Below are 17,612 nucleotides of genomic sequence, written 5' to 3'. Positions count from 1 at the left end.
CACACACACACACACACACACACACACACACTCAAATGAATATACACAAATACATATACTCATACACATACACTCATACAAATATACACAAATGTGCACACACACAGACTTTAGTGTCATGATTTTATATTCAAGAAGTATACAGCCAATCCTTTCGGTTCACAAAGTCATGCCATTGCGTGACCTGTGCTGCCCATTAAACCTTGTCATTACATGGGCACATTACCTGTCTGATGTGAAGGAAAAAAAGAAGTATGCAGCCCATGACTACACCAGACACTAAGCCCCTACTGTGGACCTCCTCACCCTACTCCCACACTTGGCATTCCATTCTCCAAGAGAAGGGAATCACACTTAATTCTCCTGAGGCCCTAGGGTCACACAAACAGCCTTCTAAGTCAGGGAAAGATCTCTGTTGCTGCTGTTCTTTGGGAACAGGAGGTTGAGTAACGACCATCTTGTCTACCCTGGTCTCTTCATAATGTTTTTGCTTCTCTGATTCATAGGAAATCTGAGAGCTTTATAAAGCATCGGGTAGTCACTGACAGCCTTAAAACCCTACTATCCCAGTGGCAATCCATCTAAATCCCTCAACAGATGGCTAAGGCTCTGTGTGCTACTCCATCACTCTAATCAATACAGAGTGCTTTTGACCCAATGTCCTTTCTGTTCCTGTTGTGCTTGTACCTCGTTGGTCCCCAAGGCTTACCTGATTCCTTTCCACCACGGGGCACTTGTACTTTCCGTTCCTGACTCTAGGAATACTCTTCCTTCTATCCTTCGTCTTCAGTGCTGGTTCACTGTTGGCCACAGGACTTAGCTCACCCCACCCACTGCAGGTAGTAGGCTATTGTGGTTTGAATGTGAAATGTTCCCCACATTTCAGAGAGACACTTGTTCTCTGCTTGCTTGCATCAAGCAGGATGGATGGATGGATGGATGGATGGATTTTTTTTTTTCAGGTTGAGAGCTGGTACACTCAGAAATATGAACCAAAGGGGCTGGGGACTTAGCTCAGTGGTAGAGCACTTACCTAGGAAGCGCAAGGCCCTGGGTTGGGTCCCCAGCTCCGAAAAAAAAGAACCAAAAAAAAAAAATATGAACCAAAACCAAGACCTCACCTGGAGATCTTCAGGATGAAGCAGCCACCACCACACCCGCCTCCTTATAGACAGAGGAAGGTCCTGGGCCCATCACTTAGTCTTTTTTGTGATGCCGTCTCTGGTTTACTATTGTCCTTACAAGGTTCCTACAAATAACCTTGGAGTGAATAGGGCTGAGCAGGATCAGGAAACAACACAGAAGCCAGGGAGCCGGGAAATCTTTAAGATTTGATTTGATTCCAGAACTGAATTCAGATGTAGAAATCCCAGCTACCCCTCCAGAACTAGCCTGGGGGTGCAGGTGTGCTGTGAGCATCATCTGGGGTTAGGGGTGCAGCTTTGGATGCAGGCTGCATCTCTAGTGGGGGCTTGAGCTGCAGCTGGGGCTACGGAGGGGGAGGGGGACCTGAATCTGTTGTGTCGTCTTCAAAAGCTACAAATTGAATTGGGTCTGTGGCTTTTTTTGATGGAAATGGGCTACTGGTCCCTGCAGCCCTGGCTTGGCCAGCCAGCCTTATACCCAGTTCTTCCCTAGGCCTGATCAAGACTGGGAAGATACTAGAGGAGCTGGTTTGAGGAAGGGAGCCAATATCTGATAGGTCTGAGCACACAGGATCACCAGTGGCGGGAACATTAACAGGGACATGATCACTTATGGTTGTTTGAATTAAGATGTGTCCCTGTAAGCTTGGGGACTGGCACTATTGAGAGGTGTGCTCATGTTGGAGGAGGTGTGTCTCAGAGCCTGGCTAGTGTGACAGTCTCTTCCTGCTGCCTGTGGATCCAGATGTAGAACTCTCAGCTCCTCTCCAGCACCATGACCGTCTGCGTGCCACCATGATCCCCTTCATGATGATAGTGGACTCAACCTCTGAACTGTAAGCCAGCCCCAAATAAATGTGTTTGTTTGTTTGTTTGTTTGTTTGTTTGTTTTTATAGGAGTTGTCACGGATGCTGGATGGTGACGGCACATCCTTTCAATCCCGGGATGAACTAGGCAGAGGCAGGCAGATCTCTGAGTTCAAGGCTAGCCTGGTGTACAAGTGAATTCTAGGACAGCCAGGACTACACGGAGAAAGCCTGCCTTGGAAAAAAACAAAAACAAAACAAAGAGTTGCTGTGGTCATGATGTTTCTTCACATCACTAAAACCCTAATAACGACACTTGTGCCGGTCTAAGGAGTGTGGGTGGGCTCGTCCACTCACTTCGCAGGAGTTTCTGGATGTTCTTTGGGATCGATGCCTCTGAGAGTAGCCAGCCCACTTGTTCTTAAACCACACCGGGGTCCTCCTTCTAGCGCACCCTTTGTGTCAGCTCCACAAATTGCTCGAAAGTCAGACGCTTGCAAACTCTGAAAACGTGATTCCAGCTCACACCTTGCTCCTTGGTGTACTTGGTTAGCTCCTTCCTTGGAGTCTTGGGGGGAATTTGTGGCCCTGGAAGGACTGGAAGACCCAGAACTGGGAGATATGATGCATTTGAGGGACATGAGTAAAACTCGAAACCTGGGTTCATTGGGGGGCCTGGAGGCATCTGTAGACCGGCAGGTATTGGGGTACCTGGAGGCATTTGGAGATTTGGGGGCAGTGGAGGTCCAGAGAGCAAATGTATATTTGGAAACATTGGGGGAGCTTCCTGCATTGGATACTCTGGGAACCAGTAGGCTCCTGCATCTTGACGCTCTTTCTTTGGGGGTCTGAGGATTCTGTCACCGGAACTGGGCTTTAACCACCTCTGATTGTTAGAGCCCCTCCTTACCATCCCCTCTGCTCCTCCCCCACCCTGCAGTCCTTGCTACCCGCTCTTGCTTTCTGACTGCAAATACAACGTGCCCAGCCATCCTGTGCTTCTGCATTCTCCATAGTGACCCTAAACTGCAGTGAGTCTGTCCTTCCTTAAACTGCCTCCTGTCTGGTATTGGGTCACAGTCAGTAATTAGTGCATAGTCCTGTCCAATCCCCAATGGGTGCTCTCCAGCCACACTCCCTGTAGTTCCATTTGCAAGGCTTGCCACAGTCTTTGGTTGGCCACACTGCTGATGCAGCTCCCCAGATAGAATGTAAGCACCTTCCAGCAAGAACTCAAACTGGCTCACTGACAGCTAGATCCCAGAGCCTCAGGCAGTCCTCCCTGCCTCCCTGTTGAATAGATAAATTAGCCCCATAGAGGCACAAAGGCCAACTAATGGGAATTAGTTCTCTCCTTCCAACTCAGGGCATCAGTCTTGGCAGCAAGCCCCTTTACACACTGCGCCATCTTGCTGGCCCTCTTTCTTTCTTTTCACTTAAAATGATTTTTGTTGGTAAACTAAAATAATGTGTTTTACCATGACATTTCCCGACATAGACATTATCCTACCTCTCTGGTGTTCCCCAGTCTCCCAATCCCCTCCCCCACTCACTGGGTCTCTTCTCTCCAGATAAGCTACCTCTTACTCTCATGTCACATACAGTCATGTTGCACACATGTGTACACGTACACACACACACACACACACACACACACACAACTCTAGATTATGCGTATGAGAGAGAACATGATATTTGTCTTTTGGGGTCTGGCTTCTTTTACCAAACATGGTAAGCTCCAGTCCCATTCATTTTTATGCAAATTTCATTCCTTATGGATGAATGAAACTCAAAGGATTAACTAAATAAACAAATGCCCAGCAAGGAGGCTCAGTACAGAAAAGTGCTCCCCACACAAGCTTGATGACCTGAGTAGGATCCCAGGAAGCCATGATGGAGAGAGAGGACTGACTCCTCAGAGCTGTCCTCTGACCTCCACATACACAATGGCACAACTGTGCGTGTATGTACACACACACACACACACACACACACACACACACACAAATAAATACATCAATTAACTAGGTTTACAAAAAAGCGTTTCACTGCCCATTTTAGCCCCTTGTTTATTTTTAAAGGTACAGGTTACCGTGGTTACCACACATGCTCTCTGTTGGTCACACAACTACACACCTGTGTGTTTAAGAAGAAACAGAATAAACAAAAGAGCAGTGCCCACCTGTCTATACTTCTGTTTCCCTTTTTGTCTTACAGTCACAATGAAGAAAGAGCATAGGAGCCTTTGCCTCCCGTCCCACCTCAGGGCCCTGAACATGGATGCATCGTGGGGAGGAGTCTCTGGGTGCTCTGCTATGTCCTGCTTGTCACGGAAGCTTATGGGTGTCACTCTCTAGCCCAAGAGGGGAGTCACCTTGGGCTCTGGGAGGGTGAAAGTTATACCAGGAGCCCATCTTTAGAGTCAGATGCGTCCAAGGTAGCCTGTGAGGGAGGCCCCAGAGCTGGGGTGATGCTGAGCCCTGCTTGTCCCCCAACCCCCATACTGTACATACATATCCACCAGAAAAATAACATTACACTAGGCATGTGAACAGTAACTAATAAAAACAATAATAATTATTACAATATGCTGTCACACAAATTTCTGAAATGAGCCAGGCATGATGGCACAAGTCTTTAATCCCAGCACTGTGGAGGCAGAGGCAGTCGGAGCCTGTGGGTTGGAGGCTAGCCTGGTCTACGAAATAAGTTTTAGGACAGCCAGGACTACACAGAGAAACTGTCTCAAAAAAAAAAAAAAAAAAACCCAAATCGAAACAAAACAAACCAACAAACCCCAGCTTAGGAAGTGTTTGTTTCTGGAATTTTCCATTCAGCCTTTTCAGACAGAGCTGGAGCCTAGAGAAGTGAAACTATAGGAAGAGGAAACTGGATAAAAGGAAGCCCCTGTGAGCGCACAGGGTTATCCTGGGAGCTGCTGTGAACAAATTCAGAGCTGTTCATACCGAGGTGTGAAAGCCCTCAGCACACTTGGTGTCTCCCAGTGCATGACTTCTCTGCATTCATGCTGTTCTGCTAACTTTTTCTGCCTCCGTCTGCTGGGGACGGGGATGGTGCGATTGCTGTGTGTGTGAACAGGAAGTGTGGTGTGCTGTCTGAACAGCTCGGTGAGCATGAGCAAATGCTGCTTAGGGAAGGGGGGAGGGAAGGAAGTTAGAAACTAACACGTACCTATACATATGCATAAACAGATAAATAACTAGATAGATAGGTGATACAGATAATAGGCAATGAATAGTAGCTGATAGATAGACAGATAGATAGATAGACAGACAGACAGACAGACAGATAGATAGGGGAGGGGGGCTTTCACTCTGTAGCCTTTAGCCGGCCTAGTATTTGCTATGCTGCCCAGGCTGGCTTCAAACTCACAGAGCTCCACCTGTCTTTGTCTCCCAGTACTGGAATGGAGGCACATAGCATGTGTTTAGCTTTTTATTTTAAACTGAAAGACACTGATGTGGTCTTTGCGATTCAAGTTTAAGAGCATCCCGTCACATCATGCCTCACATTTATATAATTATGTGACAAAACTTTTGAAATAGAAGAAACAAACTAAGGGGCTATCGACTCGACTCAGAGACAACAGATTCCACGGTGTTCCTTATGGCCCCCTCCATCCAACAGACAGATCATTGTAGTCCAGCACTAAAGACCAAAGTACACGGGCATAGTTGTGGTGCTCAGGAAGCAGAGGCAGGAAGAGCAGTTCGAAACCAGCCTGATGAGACCTCAATCCTGACTCAAAATTTAAACAGAAAGGGAGGGGGAAGGAGGGGAGAGAATTGCAACTTTAATCTGAAGATCATAACTGAGGAGGCTGGAGAGATGGCTCAGCAGCTAGGACTGGGCACTGCTCCTGCAAAGGATCCTAGTTCAGTTCCCAGCACACATGCTAAAAGGCTCATTAAAGACCTGTAACTGTACCTCCAAGAGACACCTTCCTCTGACCTTGCAAGGTACCTGCACTCACACACACAAACACATGTGCACATGCGCGCGCGCGCACACACACACACACACACACACACACACACACACACACTCATACATATAATTTTAAAATAAAGATGAAATATTTTTAAAAAGACCTTAATTGATTGTATTTGTGATTCTGTGTTCAGGCAACACCGCACCCCATAATGTAGAATTTGCTCCATTAAGCCAAACAGAGGAGGCTGGATTTGCAGACGTTAAGGGTAGAAAAGAGAGGAAGAGACACAGAGCAGCTGGACATTTGAACGCTCTTTTCCTGAAAACGGCAAAGCAGTCTCGTCTTCCTGCTGACACATCTCAGGAGGACAAATAAACACCCTAGCTAAGACTTGCAAGGCGCTAGCTTCAAGGTGTTGAGTTGCTGTGTTGAGCACAGGCCAAACCAATCTCTCCTGTCAGTTTGCTGTGAGGAGAGTGTGTGAGTCACACCGACTGAAGGAAGCTACTTCTCTAGGTGCCTGTCTCTTCATTTCATAGCTTTAGATGTCCCTCACCCAGGCGGAAAGTCCGTGTCCCCTGGACTAGTCCTCTAGGCTGTCCAGACAGATTATCTCCAGGGGCTATTGCTACAGCGCTCTTCTCTCTCTCTCTCTCTCTCTCTCTCTCTCTCTCTCTCTCTCTCTCTCCCTCTTCTGATAAAGCCACACTCTTGTCCTTTCTCTTTTACCAAACAACAACACTGTTTATTACAAAACCATGGGTTTTAGAAAGGATATTCCCAAAGCAAATAAGCAAAAAGGTACCTTTGGGGACTAGGAGTTAGATTCCCTGGCAAGCAGGCAGATAGGGAGAGAGGCCAACTTCCAAAATGGTTGGCTTCTTCCTCCCCTCTGAGACAAAAGCAGGTGGCTTAAAACAAAGGCTTGAAGGCTCTTTCTCTTGTCCGCAGGGCCCCTGCTGAAGCCTCAACAAGCCCAAGGCCAGATCAAGAATTATTACACAACTTTGGGGCCTATCAGCCACCCTGTCTTTCTTCAAAGTGATCAACTCTAAATTAGGACAGGAAAACTTCAGAGACTTTAAAAACCCTGGAACTTAAGCGGGGACCGGATTTTCAGCTTCCCAAGTCCCTGCTCTGCTTTGCAGAGGGTCTTAATCTCTGTGTATCTGGGTCTCTATCTCTGTGTATTAAGCATTTATGCGTGCGCATGCCCGTGCGCATGCGCATTTGCGTGTTCTGAATCCCCCAATTGCTGACTCTGTCTGCTTCTGTCTGCTGAGTTTAAGGTTTAAACTGTCTGCTACTACCTATCCAGCTCAAGATTTTTCCACCTTTTGTTTATTTTATTTTATTTATTTCATTTTTTTTTAACTGGCAGAGAAAATGAACATGAGCAAGCCCCCTGGGCACTTCTAAGTGCTTGCTGGCCACTGAACCCAGGGCTTTGCACCTGCTCAGCATGCGCTTAACCATGAACTACAATGCCAGCTTGGAGAATACCCAACCCAGAACATTCATACACCCCGTCATTTATCGGACCACGAAGGAAATCACAAGACATTCCAAAGGAATGATGTCATTGATTCGTGTTCTTTTACCACAATGTACTGGAAATAGAAACCAGAAATAGAAAGGCATTCTTCTATCCCATAACCCTGACAACTAAAAATACCCCCTAAATAGTCTCTATACTAAAAGGAAAACTATGATGAAAAAGAATATTCAGAATGGAATGCAATGAAATCATGCATTACAAAAATATACATGGGTCAGCTAAAAACTGTACCCAATGAGAAATGTAGATCTCAAATATATTCTGTAGATACAAAATACTTTTTAAATTTAATGAGTTAGACATTCATATAACTCAGGAGAAAATGACACCCCCTCCCCAAATGTAGGAGAATAGAGAAATAAATATAAACACAAAATAATAGAATAAAAACCAAGAATATAAAAGAATTATCAATAATGGTAAAATATTACTATCAATTAAAGGTCTAGTGAGGTGTCTCAGTGAGTAGAAGTGATCGATGGTTAATCTGGGCTACCTGAATTGATCCTCGGAATTTAAATAAATGCAGGAGAGAATGGACCCCTAAAAGTTGTCCTCTGACTCCCTCTCTCTGATATTCACCCCCTAACACACACACACACACACACACACACACACACACACACGTGATAATAATACACAAAAGTAAATTTAAAAAAATAAATTGCTATTAGGTAAAATAGAGAAATCTCTAGGGAAGAGCAAACTAAAAAAATCAGGATTGAAATATGGTAAAGCCTATCCTATAGTTTTGAAACTTTAATTAAATGGACTTTATAGAGCTATATAAATTATATTGACCACAAGAAGAAGCAAAAAGTCTGTATGTGACAGTGATTATTAAAACAATCAGATGGCCAGTCAAATGTCTTCAAGAAAGAAAAACAAGTTATATTATATATATATATATATGTATATATATGTGTATATATATATATATATATATATATTTTCCCCCCCAAACACAGGGTTTCTCTCTGTAGTCCTGGCTATCTCAGAACTTTCTCTGTAGACCAGGCTAGCTCTGAACTCAGAGATTTGCCGCATGGGGCTCACAGCTATCTGTGTCTCCAAGGGCTATAATCACTTCTTCTGGCCTCCGTAGGCACCAGGCATGGATATCGCATTTAAAAAAATTAGGAAAAAAAAAAAAACAACATATGGGGCTAGAGAGATGGCTCAGTAGTTAGGAGTACTGACTGCTCTTCCAGAGGTCCTGAGTTCAATTCCCAACAACTCCATGGTGGCTCACAACCATCTGTAATGGGATCTGATGCCCTCTGAAGATAGCTACAGTGTACTCATATGCATAAAATAGACTAAATAAAATTTTAAAAATGAAACAAAAACACATACAACAAGTCTAAACTAGAAAGCTTAACTTGATATTTGAAACTAACCAAAATAACTCCATAGCTCCTGGTGAGAGTGAAAACACATTTGATTAAAATCAGGATACAAACACTCCCTCCTGCCACCTGTTAGCTCCTGGGTCCCACCGTCTCACAGTCAGGCCACGCATCCCTGCCCCTGGGGAATCAGAGGTAAGGTGACTGCAAGTACATCTAGTAGGCCACTAATCAACTAAGCCTTAGACCCACTTTACCCCTAGAAGCCTTTAAGAATGGACATCTTGCTTTGTTTGGTGGGAAAGAAGTCTCTCTTCAGTGCCTCACAGTGTCTGTAGCATTAAGGGTCTCTTACTAAAGCTCTCACCTGGAGGATCTCCACGGATCTATCTCCCTTCCTCTTCATCCCCAGAAGCTAACAGTACTCAACATCATCCTGTAATTTGAGCTCAGCATGGTCTACATAGTATTTCCAGGCTAGGCAGGGTGAAATAGTAATACCTTGTTTGGAGGGGGAGAAGGGGGAGAAGGAGGAAGCAGTGGTGTTGGTGATGAGATTTCTCAGTAGTTAAAAACACTGGTTTCTCTTCTAGAAGACTGGGTTTGATTCCTAGCAATCACGTGGCAGCTCACGACCACTCATAACTGTATTCCCACGGGGTCTGCCACACTTTTCTGGCTCCTTGGGTACTGTCCTCATATTGGGCATAGACATATATGCAGGCAAAGCACCCCTATGTGTAAAATAAATTAAATGTTTTTAAAAAGGAAATGTCAGCTGTGTTGGTGAGGAAAGGGTGGTGGATGTGGAAAGCAACTTGAGTGTTGGCAGCCTGAGTCGGGGTGGAGGCCACCACTTTCTACCAGGGTGTATTGTAAGTGTCACAGGTCTTTGGTAATCATCCTTCCCTTTAAGATGTGGGATGGGTTTCTCTGCCCACTGAGTGTGGCTAGACTTTGTGACTCACTACAGGAGTAGAAGTGTGTGACTTTGGAAGCTATGTCATAAAAGGAACTGCAGCTTCCTGTTTGCTCACCCTTACACTCATCTTGAATCAGAGACTTCAGCTACCAAGTTGTGAGGACCCCAGACAGTCTGGTGGAGGGTGGCCCTGAGCAAGAGAAGAGCTTCTAGCCAACTGTCTTGTGTGTACCTTCTTTGAAACATACCTCCTGTAGACCTCAGATGTGTCTCGGTCTTCTTGATCTGCTGAATAAAATGCCACAGCGTGAACACCACGCGCTTCTCAGGGCTCTGGAGGTGGAAGGTCTGGGATTGAGGTGCTGCTGGAACCAGTGTCTCATGAGGACCTGTTTTCAGACGTGGCCTTTGGGAAAGTGATCTCTTCCTGCCCTTCTGAGGGTGTTAAACCCAGAACGGGTCCAGTGGAGAAAAGCCCGGAACATTCATCAGGACAAGGCAAGCAAGGGATGTGTCTCTAGCCTGGCAAGCATCTAATTGGGGGGCGGGGATACTATGGCCTTTAGCATAATTGGCTGGTGCTGGGAGCCAAACCATAAACTTAACTTCTGTTTTCCTTCTGATTGACTGTTATTAGGCGGGGGCGGGCTTGTAAACCTGAGGGTGAAGATTTGTTGAAGGAATAATCTAGAGACAGGTGCTAGACATAGGTCTTGTGGGGTAAACTGGAAACTGGCATTAGATGCTGGATTTGGGACGGAAGTAACCTGGAAACTGGTGCTAGGTACCGGCTTGTTAGTTTACTTGAGTCCAGACTTAGGTCAGGTTCTCTAAGATGGCGTCTGAACCCAAAAATTTTGGTCTTCCAAAAATGACCTCATAACGCAATAAAGAACTTTGTACTATTTTAAAACATAAAACGAGCAAACATAAGAAATGCTTTAAATCGGGGTTGGGGATTTAGCTCAGTGGTAGAGCGCTTGCCTAGGAAGCGCAAGGCCCTGGGTTCGGTCCCCAGCTCTGAAAAAAAGAACCAAAAAAAAAAAAAAAAAAAGAAATGCTTTAAATCTGAGACATGCATATTTTTTGTAGAGGAATTTTAATCCAGCAACATGGCTGCTGGAATACAGACATGCCCTTAGCGCACCCCTTTAATCCCTAACAATGTAGGTGAAGTTAGTTTGTAGAAGGAAGCAGCCATGTTGAATAGTGACGTCTAATTGAGGAGCAGACAAAGTGACGAATCAGAGAAAGATCTGACAGAATGAGTCAGATACAGGATATGCTCAACTCTCTCAAGTACAGGATAGGAAAGAGAAGCTATTTAAGAGCAGCACAGGGAGAGAGAGAGAGTGGGGGCAGATCCTGTCCTCTAAGATGCTCCACCCAACAACCAATGGAAAAAGATGCAGAGACTCACACCCAAACAGTAGATGGAGCTTGGGGAGTCGTTCAGAAGAGATAGGAGAAAGAATGAGGGACCTGAAGAAGACAGGGACGCCACAGAAGACCAACAGTGTCAACTAACCTGGACCCTTCAGGACTCCCAGAGACTGAGTCACTATCCAAAGATCAAGCACAGGCTGGAGCAGATGAGCAGCTTGGTCTTCACGTGGGTCCCCCCAACAACTGGAGAAGGGGCTGTCCCTGATCCTACTGCCTATCTGCCTTCCTGTGGATCCCACACCCCTAAATAGACAGCCTTGTCTGGCCTCAGTGGGAGAGGACACGGAGGAGCTAGGGGGATGGGATGGGGAGGTTGACACCCAGATGGGGATTTTCCCTTCTATGGGGAAGGGGGGAGGAAGAGGGGAGAAAAGGAAGGGCTGATATTGGGTTGTAAAGTGAATAAATAAATAAATTTGATGATGATAATAAAAGAAACTGATATTGCTCCCCGGCAAAGGAAAATGGACCTCTGTGTGTTCAATGCAAGCAATCAACGAACCCTGTCTGAAATATTAAGGAAAAAACCCACAAATAGTCATAAGGAAAAGCTTACACACACATATTTATCTTTGTATTGATTTCTGAAGAAAAATTGCTTGCTGCAGGGGTGGCTCCATTTTAATAACTTTTGAAACATACTGCCAGCCCCCTCCCCTCTGGAATGTGTACTGGTTTACACTTCCATTCCCTTCGGTAACTCAGACAACAAGACCCTTCAAACCCCTTGACCAACATCTTCTCTGTGGCTTACTGTCTCCAGGAAGGGCCCTGCTTCCTGGAGACTAATAAAACCCCACGTCTTCAACCACAAACAGACTTTTACTTACTTAACTTATTCATTTAATTTCTATGTGCAGAACTGGGGAGGGTGACCGGCAAGCATTCTACGGTTGTGCTCTGTTCCCAGACTAGCATTCTTTTTATTTATACCAACACCAAATTTAAAAAAAAAAAGTCTCACGAATGGAAGGTGTTGCACCATGTTTCAATGTCGGATGGATGTGTATTGACTTAATGTCATGTTTACTTATAGGCGTTCTAAGTCCTATAAGTCTGTTTCCCTTCGATGAGTGGACTGTTCTCTGGTTCAGAAGCTGTTGTGTTTTCATTCAATATCTCCTCTGAAGGTACTCAGCATTGCTCGCACATTCAGGCTCCTTTCTGAAACAAGACTGGCATTATGGAAGATACCACATACCCACGGTGTTCTGTGCTTACCTGGGCGCCCCTGCCAGGGCCAGTGATCTCTCAGCACTTATAACAAAAGCAAGCAAGGGTTACCCAGGATACCATTGCAGCACCATAGAAATAGGAGTAGCTGTCTCACCATTAGTTAATTGGTCCTTATGTGGCCCAGGATTCCTACCTTACACACATACACACACACTCATACACAAACACGCATACATGCACACACGCACCCACATACACACAAGGAAGCTGGCTCTTAAGGAATGTCACCCAAGATTGTCTTTCAGCTTTTGTCATTTTCAACCTCTGAAGTCTAGCTCTCGCCCAGCTCTCAGAAATACAGAGCTGTATTTTTTTTTTGCATGGGGCAAGAAGAATCAGTAGAACATGTGTTATTCCCAGCACCAGGGAGAAGACAGGAAGACTCCTGGGTTTACTGACCACACAGCCTAGATGTTGTTTCAAACTGAGGTGGAAGGCTGGGGAGATGACTCAGTCAGTAATGGCATCCCAGGCACGAGGACCTGAGATTAGATCTATAGGGTCCATGATAGGCATGGTAGGGCATACGTGTAATCCCAGGGGGACAAAGACAGGAAGATCCATGGCACTCACTGTTTACCGAGTCTGCATTTAGTGAGGTCCAAGATCAGTGAGAAACCCTATCTCTGAAAAACAAGGTATACAGCATTCAAGGACAACACCAATGTCAACTTCTAGTCTCCACGGGCACATCCAAACACATACACACGCTGGCTCTCGCATGGTTCACGCTGGTGAACACATATGTACACACGTGTACATATACACGTGTATACACACATGGACACACACAAGCTGGCTCTTGAGGAATATCACCCAAGATTGTCCCCCAGCTTCCACATGCATGGGCACCCGTTGACACAGGTACACCACAGACACTTAGTACAACATTGTAAATTGTGGGTTTCTGAGGCAAGCTTTGAGAATGGAGGAGTGAGAAGCTTCTAGAGGCATTTTCTTTCTTTCCACACATCTGGGCAGTGGTGACTGAGGAGGCCTGGGCTGTGACCTCATCGAGTTAGCACTCATTTTCTAAACCCACACAAGCTCTGCTAAAGTGGGTGCTTTTCCTTCAGGCCCCAAGCTCCTGGAATAACAACTCAGGCTCGAAATATATTTACAAATACCTAGGCCATATAGCTAGGCCTACTCCCTGACTAGCTAATAACTTAAACATTTATACTCAGCTGCATTCTGCCTTCGCTCTGCTTAGGTGCCAAACGTCTGTCTTCCTCACGTCTTCCCTGGTGACTCTCCCATACCTGGCTCTATCCCAGAATCCTTCCTGCCTTCCGGATATCCCACCTTCTATTTCCTGCCTCAGCTATAGGCCAATCGGCTTTGATTGGCAGGTGTTACGTCCATACAGTACAGTAGATGTTCTTTACAGTACTTATTACTCAAATGTCCACTGAGAACTGCACTAGACACTGTACTCAATGCCTGAACCAGCTTTCCTATCAGTGCATCAGCCCTCAGCCCTACTCTGCCATCAAGAAGATGGATGCCGATCAGGCATAGAAGGGCACAGCATGCTCTCTCCACCTCTGTGGCCAGTGACTGTTGAGTGCCACGGCCTGCAGAGCCCTTAGCTGAGAGAGGAGGGGCTGGTGCTCATGGGCGTCCACTCAGAGAGCTTTCATGAACTGGTAGCTATTAGGCTACAACAGCAAACAGTTTCCTGACGCGGCACTAGACCGTTCTGCAATTTCAAGTGTCTCGGAAGAAGACAGTGAAAGTCACTGAATCAATGAATTTTTCAAAAATTATTTATGTATTTGGTGTGTGGTGGGGGGGGGGGAGTGTGTTTATGGGGGTGTGATACGGGGGCGTTGTGGGTGATTATGCATGTGAGGACGTGTCCAGAGGTTAGCAAACAACTCATGGGTGTTGGTTCTTTCCCTCTACCAGGTGGGTTCTGAGGGTGAAACAGGTCGTTCAGCTGGGTGGAAAGTACCCTTACATGCTGAGTCATGTAGTCCAGCCCTGGAGTAAAACAACAATACCCATAAAAATATAGTCCGTGGCAGATGTCCAGATGGGTCTAGACCCCAGTGGAGGTGACACGGGTCTGCCATTTTGTTTGTTCCTTGTGGTTCCATCTGGGCATCAGCACCTTTATAGCACCTGTGTGTACACGGATTTGTGGCTCAGTGAAAAAGGCCTTGAAAGCTGGCTCCCAAGCACTGCAACCACAACCTTCCCCCTCTCCCCAGAACAATGGAAGTGCTTATTACCATATCGACCACATAGAGACCTAAACGCACAAATATACTGGACACAGTGCCAGCATCATTAACATACGCTCTCAAAAGATTCTGAAACTGTGAAGGGAGGCTCAATACACACTTGCTCTTAACAGGAATGCAGCTCATCAGTAAACAACTCAAAAGCAATCCTCCATATCCTCAGAGACTGGTTCCACCTCTGCCCTGCCCCTCCCCGTCAACACAGATATCAAAACCTGTGGATGCTCAGGTCCTTTACATGAGGTTTATTGTTTAATTATGTGTCTGTGGTGGGATACTAGGGGGTCAGATCCTCTGAAGCTGGAGTTACAAGGAATTGAAGACTGTGCCACATGGATGCTTGGAACTGAGCTCAGGTCCTCTGCAAGAGCAGTACATGTTCTTCATCACTGAGCCATCTCTCCAGCCCCTCAAGTCCTTTACATAAAATGCCATGGTGTGGAACTAGAGGGATGGCTCGGGGCTTAAGAGCACTTGACGCTCTTGCAGAGGACCTGAGTTCAGTTCTCCACAGGGTAGTTCACAACTCTCTACTGTCTGTAATTCCAGTTCTTCAGGATTTGTTCTTGTTGGTCATTAGTCATACATGCAGCACACATGCATGCATGCATGCATACATACATACATACATTCATACATACATGCAGAAGACACTCATATAGACAGAATAAAAACAAATCTTGTTTAAAGTGCCATGGTGTTTGCACTAAGCCCCCATCTCTTCCCATACACTCGAGTCGTCTCTAGATTATTTATGATACGTCAGACAATGGCAATACTACGCAGATCGATATTGTACCACACTGCTTAGGAAACAATGACAAGGAAAAGACTTGGTAATAAAAATACACCAACTTCTGTAGGTTTAGCCACACCTACAAGGTGTAGGGTAGGGTTGATAGTTGGGAAAATATTCAAAACACATGCAGAAGGGGGTGTGCGCTTGGGAAATGTGTGGGGGATGACCTCCAGGTGTTCCTGCTCCTCTTCCCATGTTTGTGGATCCAGAGCTACACTCAAGGAGCAGCAAGGCCAAGCCTAATGTTCTGGGATTCTCTAGAATTCTTTCAACCACTTTTGGTCCGAGGTTCATTGGATTTGTGGATGTGAAGACTGAGGGTTGAAGGGATGATGGTATCTATATCGTCGTGTAAAGATGTAGATCTTTCCGTACATTTAATTTTATGTCAAGATTATGCCAAGATTCAGAAAACTGTATCGCCTGGAATGAGAAATGAGCTCTCAAGGATGAGTTCCTTTTAATAACAGAGAAAGGAACATTTTAATGAGTTATAAGGAGACCATTATTGGGGCTTGAGAGGTGGCTCAATGGATAAGAACACTGGCCACTCCTCCAGAGGAACCAGGTTCAATTCCCAGCATCTGCATGGTGGCTTCCTGTAGCGATATGGCAGATCATTGTCCCCTGTAATTCCGGTTTCAGGGGACCTGATGCTCTTCTTTAGTTTCTGCAGATACCAGACATGCCCATGGTGCACGGACATACATGCATGCAACACACACACACACACACACACACACACACACACGGAACAAAGGACACACTGAAAAGTAAAATCTGACTAATCTATGACAAGAGCTACAATGGTCCCTAGCTATAACAGTGATAACCAGTCGAACTATTTTGTTCTAACCAAAATTGAGCACGCTAAATCATTAATGTTTGAACCTAAAGGACATACTAAATATACCTGTGTTCACTTCTGAGTGTTCAATATGCTTACAGCACACAGTTATGCATTTTATAGTGAGGAGGCTAGACTGACTCTATGAGAGGCTACAAAGTGGCAGTTCAGGAGACAAGGCCTAAATCTCTGTTTCCAAGAACTGGGTAAGTCCAGGCAAGTTCAGGCCTCAGAAGGTGCCCTGCCACCTTGCCTGAGGCAAGGACAATGGGTAAGCAGCAGTTTCTAGACTTCCTTAGCAACAGTTTCCAGACTTCCTCAGCAACAGTTTCCAGCACCCTCAGGCCCCAGCAATGGTTCTGGAATGCCCTTAGAGATTGAGCTAAGATTAAGATAGAAGTCGCCTATTCCTCCCTGGAATTCCCCAAATGTTTCTCACTTTGGAGTTTCTCCACCTTTGTAGATCATCGACCCCAGCACACTGAACTTCTGCAGAATAAAACATTCTTTGTGTTTACATACTATTTGAGCTCAGGGTATCATTCTTCAGAGAATCATGGACCCTTATAACAGTAAAGGCTGTTATCTATTAGATGAAGGGCATGGGATGTGAAGAAAGAAATATATTTTCTCAAACTTCAGTTTATCTCAAAAATATTAATGATGCACCTGCTTTTGTTTTGTCTTGCTATTTTTTTTTTTACTATCAAAAATGCTTTTAAAAATACACTAAGTATCCTGGAGATAAAACTGTTGGTAGAATGTCCACGTGCATCAAACCACCTGAGGGTCTAGTCCCAGCGCCTCCTAAAACCAAGTGTGGTAGCCTAAGATCCCAGTTCCCAAGAGGTGGAGACAGAAAGGTCAGGTTCATCCGTTGGCTTGCTGTATAATAGTCCAGCCTAGGTTCATTCATCCCTCCACCATTCATGGAGATCTGGCTTGTTTGCAATTTGAGATTGCTATAGTTCATCCTCGTAGGAAGATTCTAGCAGTGCAGTCTGTTATCCAGCTCTGTACCTACTTCTGCAGAGGGTGTGTACACTGTCAGATGCAATGGCCGGGCCATGGGCTACACAAATGTTTGATTTTGAGTGGTACGGGGTTTTACAAAGTGATTGTAAAGCTTCGTTCATTCTTGGCAGCCACTGCCTCAGTTTCTGGTAAAGGTAAGCGGAGTGATTTTTAATGTCTTCCAGGTTTCTCGCAAGTTTCTTTTCCACAAACACCACTTGAATGATTGAAGATTAGAGTTAACCAAAGGCCAGGACAGAATTTCTTTCCAAACTACAGACTTGA

General features: G+C 45.3%; 1 pseudogene; it reads left to right on the top strand.

The window, feature by feature from the left end:
• Positions 1-148: 148 nt before the first annotated feature.
• Positions 149-236, top strand: LOC120098011 (small nucleolar RNA U13; annotated as a pseudogene).
• Positions 237-17,612: the final 17,376 nt, after the last annotated feature.

Source organism: Rattus norvegicus, chromosome 17 (assembly GCF_036323735.1).
Source record: "Rattus norvegicus strain BN/NHsdMcwi chromosome 17, GRCr8, whole genome shotgun sequence".
NCBI lineage: Eukaryota > Metazoa > Chordata > Mammalia > Rodentia > Muridae > Rattus > Rattus norvegicus.
This window is presented reverse-complemented; position numbering and strand designations above follow the sequence as displayed.